Consider the following 8,093-nt stretch of genomic DNA (forward strand, 5'->3'; position numbering starts at 1 on the left):
TTTGGAAAAATTGACTGTGACGCGTACGCATCCATGATGCGTACGCGTGAGCGGCGAATTTTAGCAGTTGACGCATACGCGTGGGCAACGTGCACGCGTGGAATGGAAAAATAGACTATGCACGCGTACGCATGGGCCACATGCACGCGTGACTACGCGAATGTTGGTGAACCAACGTTGAGTCAAACATTGCTGGCAACGCCCAGAATTCATTTTTCAAGTAACGTTTGACCCAGCGTTTGCCCAAAAACGTGATCACCATTATTTTGATACCAACTCTGCCAATTCTATTATAATTGGGCACCCATGTAAAGTATGAACATTAGCCCCTCTTCAACACCATTGAGAGCCACTCTTACTTGCTTCAATCAAGATCAAGGCCCACATCCAAGTACTTGAAGACCCAATTAAGGAAAAGAAGAAGAGTATAAATAGGGGGCTCTCTGATAGGATTAAAGAGAGGATTCTGGCAGTAGGAGTAGAGGCTGGAGGATTAGAGACTCCAGAGCTCTCTTGGAGGATTAGAGACTCTAGAGAGCTTAGTGTAGAATTTCTCTTTTGTACTTGTTTTACTTTCTGCACTTTCTTTTTAGTTTGAACTGAATTCAGTTTTACTTTGATGCAATTTTCAATTCCAGCACTTGTTCTCTGATGCAAATTTACATCTCTTTCGTATGGCTTTCAATTTACTTTCATGCAATTTTAATTTCTTGCAAGTATTCTTAGAGCTATGATTCATTAAACCCCAACTCATTAGGGGGAGGAGCTCTATTGTAATTCATATGAATTGAATGAAATTCTTTCTCCTCTCAATCCGCTTGGGTAGCTAAGAGATAACTTCTGTTTTGATTTGATCCATTCACTCCGGAAGGGGGTTTGGATCCATTGAATTTCCATGTGAGCCTCGGAAGGGGAATCATAGAAATTAGAACTGAAGCTCTATCTCTCACAACTCTCTTGATCAACACTATTCGGGAGGAATTGAGATCTTGAGAATTTGTGTGGCTTATGGATGAGAGACATGCACTTAACCTCTTCTCATGACAGTTGGATCAAGGAATTGGCAAGATTGATTGTGATTAGAGAGATTGGATTGCAAAGCAATTGGGATCCAATCAATTTCAATCCGCTATAGATCTACTCATATGATTGAGAAGGAAGTTGATACTCATTTGATTCATTGTGGATTATGACATCTCCAATCCCTAATGAATTTTTCTTTCTATTAATTGTCCTAGAGTTTCTTTCAATTGCTTGATTTAATGCTCTCTTTAATTTCCTGTGCCCAAAGCCCCATTTACATTTCAAATAATTCATTTTTCATGCAATTTAAGTTTCTTGCCATTTAAGTTTTTGTTAATTTACATCCAGCACTTTACATTCCCTGCAATTTATATTCTGTTAATCAATTTTCACCAAATTCTTTCAATATTTTGCTTAACTAGACATATCACCTCACTAAAGTTGCTTGATCCATCAATTCTCATGGGATCGACCTCACTCATGTGAGTTTTACTACATTGATGTGACCCGGTATACTTGCCGGTTAGTTTGTGCGGACGCATTTTTCGCCATCAACGACCCGCGAATATTAGGTCGGCTAGGGTTACAGAAATAAAAAAAGTTGATAATAATTCCTATCTCTCCCAGACATACAACATAGCCTCTATAGGCAAGTTTCAAAAGAAATATTTACATATACATCATCAATGTTTTCCAAAATAAAGAGGGATAGAAATCTAAACAAAATGAAATATAGAACTTAAGATAACTTCGTCATCTTTCAGACGAACTCCAGCTCACCGCGGAGCTCCAAGACCTGCATCTGAAAAATAGTGGATATATACGGAATGAGAACCCCCGACCTATGGGTTTCCAGTACAGTAAAAATTCCAAATAAATACAAGATAATAGAAAACTCACTAAGCAATCTTAAACTTCACACATCATTATATCCATTCTAAGTTCTCACTAATCTATAATCAGGCAACTATTTAGGAAATTCTAATTTAACTCATCCTTCTCTAAGTTCCATAGTCCTCCAAACACCAAACAGAATAGCCCTCACTGTCATCCGATACTAACATGAGGGACTTTTCAGATATAGAAACACAAGCAAGGCAATCAAGTAATATACAAGTAAATTCAAATAAAGCAATTAGCATATGGTGCACGAAATTGTGATACATATCCATGGCTTCAAAGGCCTGGTGCTCTGATCTAGTTTTATTGTCTGTCACAACTTCGATACAACTAACCAGCAAGTGCACTGGGTCGTCCAAGTAATACCTTACATGAGTAAGGGTCGAATCCCACGGAGATTGTTGGTATGAAGCAAGCTATGGTCACCTTGTAAATCTCAGTCAGGCGGATATAAAATAATCATGGAGTTTTCGAATATTATATAATAAAATAGGGATAGAGATACTTATGTAAATCATTGGTAGGAATTTTAGATAAGCGAATGGAGATGCTTTTTGTTCCTCTGAACCTCTGCTTTCCTGCTATCTTCTTCCAATCAGTCTTACTCCTTTCCATGGCTGGCTTTATGTGATACATCACCACTGTCAATGGCTACTTTCGGTCATCTCACGGGAAAATGATCCAATGCCCTGTCACGGCACGGCTAATCGTCTGGAGGCATCACCCATGTCAATGGCTTCATCTTATCCTCTCAGTGAATAATATGCTCACGCACCCTGTCACGGCACGGCTATTCATCTGTCGGTTCTCGATCATGCTGGAATAGGATTTACTATCCTTTTGCGTCTGTCACTAACGCCCTGCAATCGCGAGTTAGGAGCTCGTCACAGTCATTCAATCATTGAATCCTACTCGGAATACCACAGACAAGGTTTAGACCTTCCGGATTCTCTTGAATGCCGCCATCATTCTAGCTTACGCCACGAAGATTCTGGTTAGGAGATCTAAGAGATACTCATTCTAGCTTGATTCATGTAGAACAGAAGTGTTTGTCAGGCACGCGTTCATAAGGGGGAAGGATGATGAGCGTCACACATAATCATCACCTTCGTCACGTTCTTGGGTGCGAATGGATATCTTAGAAGAGAAATAAGAAGAATTGAATAGAAAACAGTAGTACTTTGCATTAATCTTTGAGGAACAGCAGAGCTCCACACCTTAATCTATGGAGTGTAGAAACTCTACCGTATGAAAATACATAAGTGAAGGTCCAGGCATGGCCGAGATGGCCAGCCCCCTTGGTCTAAGAACGATGCGTTCAAAGACGATCCTAAGATCCTAAGATGATCAAAAGATTAAAAGCTGATCAAAAGATGCCTAATACAATAGTAAAAGGTCCTATTTATAATAAACTAGTCACTAGGGTTTACATGAGTAAGTAATTGATGCATAAATCCACTTCCGGGGCCCACTTGGTGTGTGTTTGGGCTGAGCTTAAGTGTTGCACGTGCAGAGGCCATTTGTGGAGTTGAACGCCAGTTTCTGTGCCAGTTTGGGCGTTCAACTCTGGTTTTGGATCCTAATCTGGCGCTGGACGCCAGATTTGGGCAGAAGGCTGGCGTTGAACGCCAGTTTACGTCGTCAATTCTTGGCCAAAGTATGGACTATTATATATTGCTGGAAAGCCCTGGATGTCTACTTTCCAACGCAATTGGAAGCGCGCCATTTCGAGTTCTGTAGCTCCAGAAAATCCACTTTGAGTGCAGGGAGGTCAGAATCCAACAGCATCAGCAGTCCTTTTTCAACCTCTGAATCTGATTTCTGCTCAAGTCCCTCAATTTCAGCCAGAAAATACCTGAAATCACAGAAAAACACACAAACTCATAGTAAAGTCCAGAAATGTGACTTTAACACAAAATCTATTAAAAACATCCCTAAAAGTAACTAGATCCTACTAAAAATATACTAAAAACAATGCCAAAAAGCGTATAAATTATCCGCTCATCACAACACCAAACTTAAATTGTTGCTTGTCCCCAAGCAACTGAAAATCAAATAGGATAAAAAGAAGAGAATATACTATAAATTCCAAACTATCAATGAAACAGAGCTTCAATCATATGAGCGGGACTTATAGCTTTTTGCCTCTTGAATAGTTTTGGCATCTTACTTTATCCATTGAAGTTTAGAATGATTGGCATCTATAGGAACTTCAGATTTCGAATAGTGTTATTGACTCTCCTAGTTCAGTATGATGATTCTTGAACACAGCTTCTTTATGAGTCTTGGCCGTGGCCCTAAGCACTTTGTTTTCCAGTATTACCACCGGATACATAAATGCCACAGACACATAATTGGGTGAACCTTTTCAGATTGTGACTCAGCTTTGCTAGAGTCCCCAATTAGAGGTGTCCAGGGTTCTTAAGCACACTCTTTGTTTTTGCTTTGGACCTTGACTTTAACCGCTCAGTCTCAAGTTTTCACTTGACACTTACACGCCACAAGCACATGGTTAGGGACAGCTTGGTTTAGCCGCTTAGACCAGGATTTTATTCCTTTAGGCCCTCCTATCCACTGATGCTCAAAGCCTTGGCATCCCTTTTATTTGCCCTTGCCTTTTGGTTTTAAGGGTTATTGGCTTTTTCTGCTTGCTTTTTCTTTTTCTTTTTAATTTTTTTTTTCGCCTATTTTTTTTTTTCTGCAAGCTTTGTTCTTTGCTGCTTTTTCTTGCTTCAAGAATCATTTTTATGATTTTTCAGATTATCAAATAACATGTCTCCTAGTCATCATTCTTTCAAGAGCCAACATATTTAACATTCTTAAACAGCAACTTCAAAAGACATATGCACTGTTCAAGCATACATTCAGAAAACAAGAAGCATTGTCACCACATCAATATAATTAAACTAAGTTCAAGGATAAATTCGAAACTCATGTACTTCTTGTTCTTTTGAATTAAAACATTTTTCATTTAAGAGAGGTGATGGATTCATAGGACATTTATAACTTTAAGACAAAGTTACTAACTACTAATGATCATGTAATGAAGACACAAACATAGATAAGCACATAACATAGAAAACGAAAAATAGAGAGAGTAAGAGCAAGGAATGAGTCCACCTTAGTGATGTCCTTGAGCTCTTCTATGTCTCTTCCTTGTCTTTGCTGCTCCTCCTTCATTGCTTTTAGATCTTCTCTAATTTCATGAAGGATGATGGAGTGCTCTTGATGTTCCACCCTTAGTTGCTTCCAATAATTGTGTGGAAGAAAATGTATCCCCTGAGGTATCTCAGGGATCTCTTGATTTGCGGTCAAATGTTCTACCACTGAGCTATAGACCCTTGATGGAAGCTTTTGTCTTCCCTTTCCTCTTTCTATAGGTTTCTCTGGCCTTAGGTGCCATCAATGGTTATGGAAAAAACAAAAAAGCTATGCTTTTACCACACCAAACTTAGAATGTTGCTCGCCCTCGAGCAAAAGAAGAAAGAATAGAAGAATAAGAAGAAGATTTGGAGGAGATGGATGGGAGTGTGTATTCGGCCATATGGGTGGGATTGGGTGGGAGAGAGATATTGAATTTTTGAAGGTAGTGGGTGTATGGATGTGAGTGGTAAATGGAAAAAAAAAAGGGATGATCATGAATGGAAAGAGAGATGATGAGGTAGTGGGGATCCTGTGGGGTCCACAGATCCTGAGATGATCCTGTGGGGTCCACAGATCCTGAGGTGTCAAGGCATTTACATCCCTACACCAATTTAGGCATGTAAAATGCCCTTGCACACAACTCTGGGCGTTCAGCGCCAGGTTGGTGCCCATTTTGGGCGTTCAACGCCCCTTTGCTGCCATTTCTGGCGTTGAACGCCAGAACCATGCTTGTTCTGGGCGTTCAGCACCAGGATGCTCCCATTCTGGGCGTTCAGCGCCAGAACTATGCTCTGTTCTGGCGTTTGAACGCCAGACAGATGCTCCTCCAGGGTGTGATTTTTCTTCTGCTGTTTTTGATTCCGTTTTTGATTTTTTTGTTTATTTTGTGACTCCACATGATCACGAACCTAAGAAAACATGAAAAACAATAAAAATAAGAATTAGATAAACATTGGGTTGCCTCCCAACAAGCGCTTCTTTGATGTCAATAGCTTGACAGTGGGCTCTCATGGTGCCTCACAGATGTGCAGAGCTTTGTTAAGACTCTCCAACACCAAACTTAGAGTTTGGATATGGGAGTTCAATACCAAACTTAGAGTTTGGTTGTGGCCTCCCAACACCAAACTTAGAGTTTGACTGTGGGGGCTCTGGTTGACTCTGCTGGGAGAGAAGCTTTTCCTGCTTCCTCTCCATGGTTGCAGAGGGAGATCCTTGTGTTTTGAATACAAGGGAGTTCTCATTCCATTGAAGGACTATTTCACCTCTGTCAACATCAATCACAGCTCTTGCTGTGGCCAGGAAAGGTCTTCCTAGGATGATGGATTCATCCTCTTCCTTTCCAGTATCCAGGACTATGAAATCAGTAGGTATGTAAAGGCCCTCAACCTTTACTAATACATCTTCTACTTGTCCATAAGCCTGTCTTCTTGAGCTGTCTGCCATCTCTAGTGAGATTTTAGCAGCTTGCACCCCATAGATTCCCAGTTTCTCTATTACAGAGAGGGGCATGAGGTTTATCCCTGAACCAAGGTCACACAGAGCCTTGAAGATCATGGTGCCTATGGTACAAGGGATTATGAACTTTCCAGGATCCTGTCTCTTCTGAGGCAATGTCAGTTGATCCAGATCACTTAGTTCATTGATGAACAAGGGAGGTTCAACTTCCCAAGTATTAATGCCAAATAATTTGGCATTCAGCTTCATGATTGCACCAAGGAACTTGGCAGTTTGCTCTTCAGTGACATCCTCATTTTCTTCAGAAGAGAAATACTCATCAGAGCTCATGAAGGGCATAAGGAGGTTCAATGGAAGCTCTATGGTCTCTAGATGAGCCTCAGAGTCCCTTGGTTCCCCAGAGGGAAGCTCCTTATTGATCACTGGACGTCCCAGGAGGTCTTCCTCCTTGGGATTCACGTCCTCTCCTCTCCTCATAGGTTCGGCCATGGCGCTTATGTCAATGGCCTTGCACTCTCCTTTTGGATTCTCTTCTGTATTGCTTGGGAGAGTACTAGGAGGGATTTCAGTGATCCTTTTACTCAGCTGGCCCACTTGTGCTTCCAGATTTCTAATGGAAGACCTTGTTTCATTCATGAAACTTACAGTGGCCTTAGATAGATCAGAGACTAGATTTGCTAAATTAGAAGCATTTTGTTCAGAGTTCTCTGTCTGTTGCTGAGTTGATGATGGAAAAGGTTTGCTGTTGCTAAACCTGTTTCTTCCACCATTATTAAAGCCTTGTTGGGGCTTTTGATCCTTCCATGAGAAATTTGGATGATTTCTCCATGTTGAGTTATAGGTGTTTCCATAAGGTTCACCTAAATAATTTACCTCTGCTATTGCAGGGTTCTCAGGATCATAGGCTTCCTCTTCAGAAGATGCCTCTTGAGTACTGTTGGATGCAGCTTGCATTCCATGCAGACTCTGAGAAATCATATTGACTTGCTGAGTCAATATTTTGTTCTGAGCCAATATGGCATTCAGAGTATCAACTTCAAGAACTCCCTTCTTCATAGGCGTCCCATTGCTTACAGGATTCCTTTCAGAAGTGTACATGAACTGGTTGTTAGCCACCGTGTCAATGAGTTGTTGAGCTTCTGCAGGCGTTTTCTTTAGGTGAATGGATCCACCTGCAGAGGTATCCAATGACATCTTAGATAACTCAGACAGACAATCATAGAATATATCCAGGATGGTCCATTCTGAAAGCATGTCAGAAGGACACTTTTTGGTCAACTGTTTGTATCTTTCCCAAGCTTCATAGAGGGATTCACCTTCTTTCTGCCTGAAGGTTTGAACATCAGCTCTAAGCTTGCTCAGCTTTTGAGGAGGAAAGTACTTGGCTAAGAAAGCCGTGACCAGCTTATCCCAAGAGTTCAAGCTGTCTTTAGGTTGAGAATCCAACCATAATCTAGCTCTGTCTCTTACAGCAAAAGGGAAAAGCATGAGCTTGTAGACTTCAGGATCTACTCCATTAGTCTTAACAGTATCACATATCTGCAAGAATTCAGTTAAGAACTGAAAAGGAT

General features: G+C 40.8%; 1 non-coding gene across 1 annotated transcript; it reads left to right on the plus strand.

The window, feature by feature from the left end:
• Nucleotides 1–7,770: 7,770 nt before the first annotated feature.
• LOC148562286 (small nucleolar RNA R71) lies at nucleotides 7,771–7,878 on the plus strand. The gene has a single exon (XR_015887864.1). It is a non-coding gene; the product is annotated as a small nucleolar RNA R71 (small nucleolar RNA).
• Nucleotides 7,879–8,093: the final 215 nt, after the last annotated feature.

Source organism: Arachis ipaensis, chromosome B6, assembly GCF_059453495.1.
Source record: "Arachis ipaensis isolate K30076 ecotype BB chromosome B6, ASM5945349v1, whole genome shotgun sequence".
Lineage (NCBI taxonomy): Eukaryota > Viridiplantae > Streptophyta > Magnoliopsida > Fabales > Fabaceae > Arachis > Arachis ipaensis.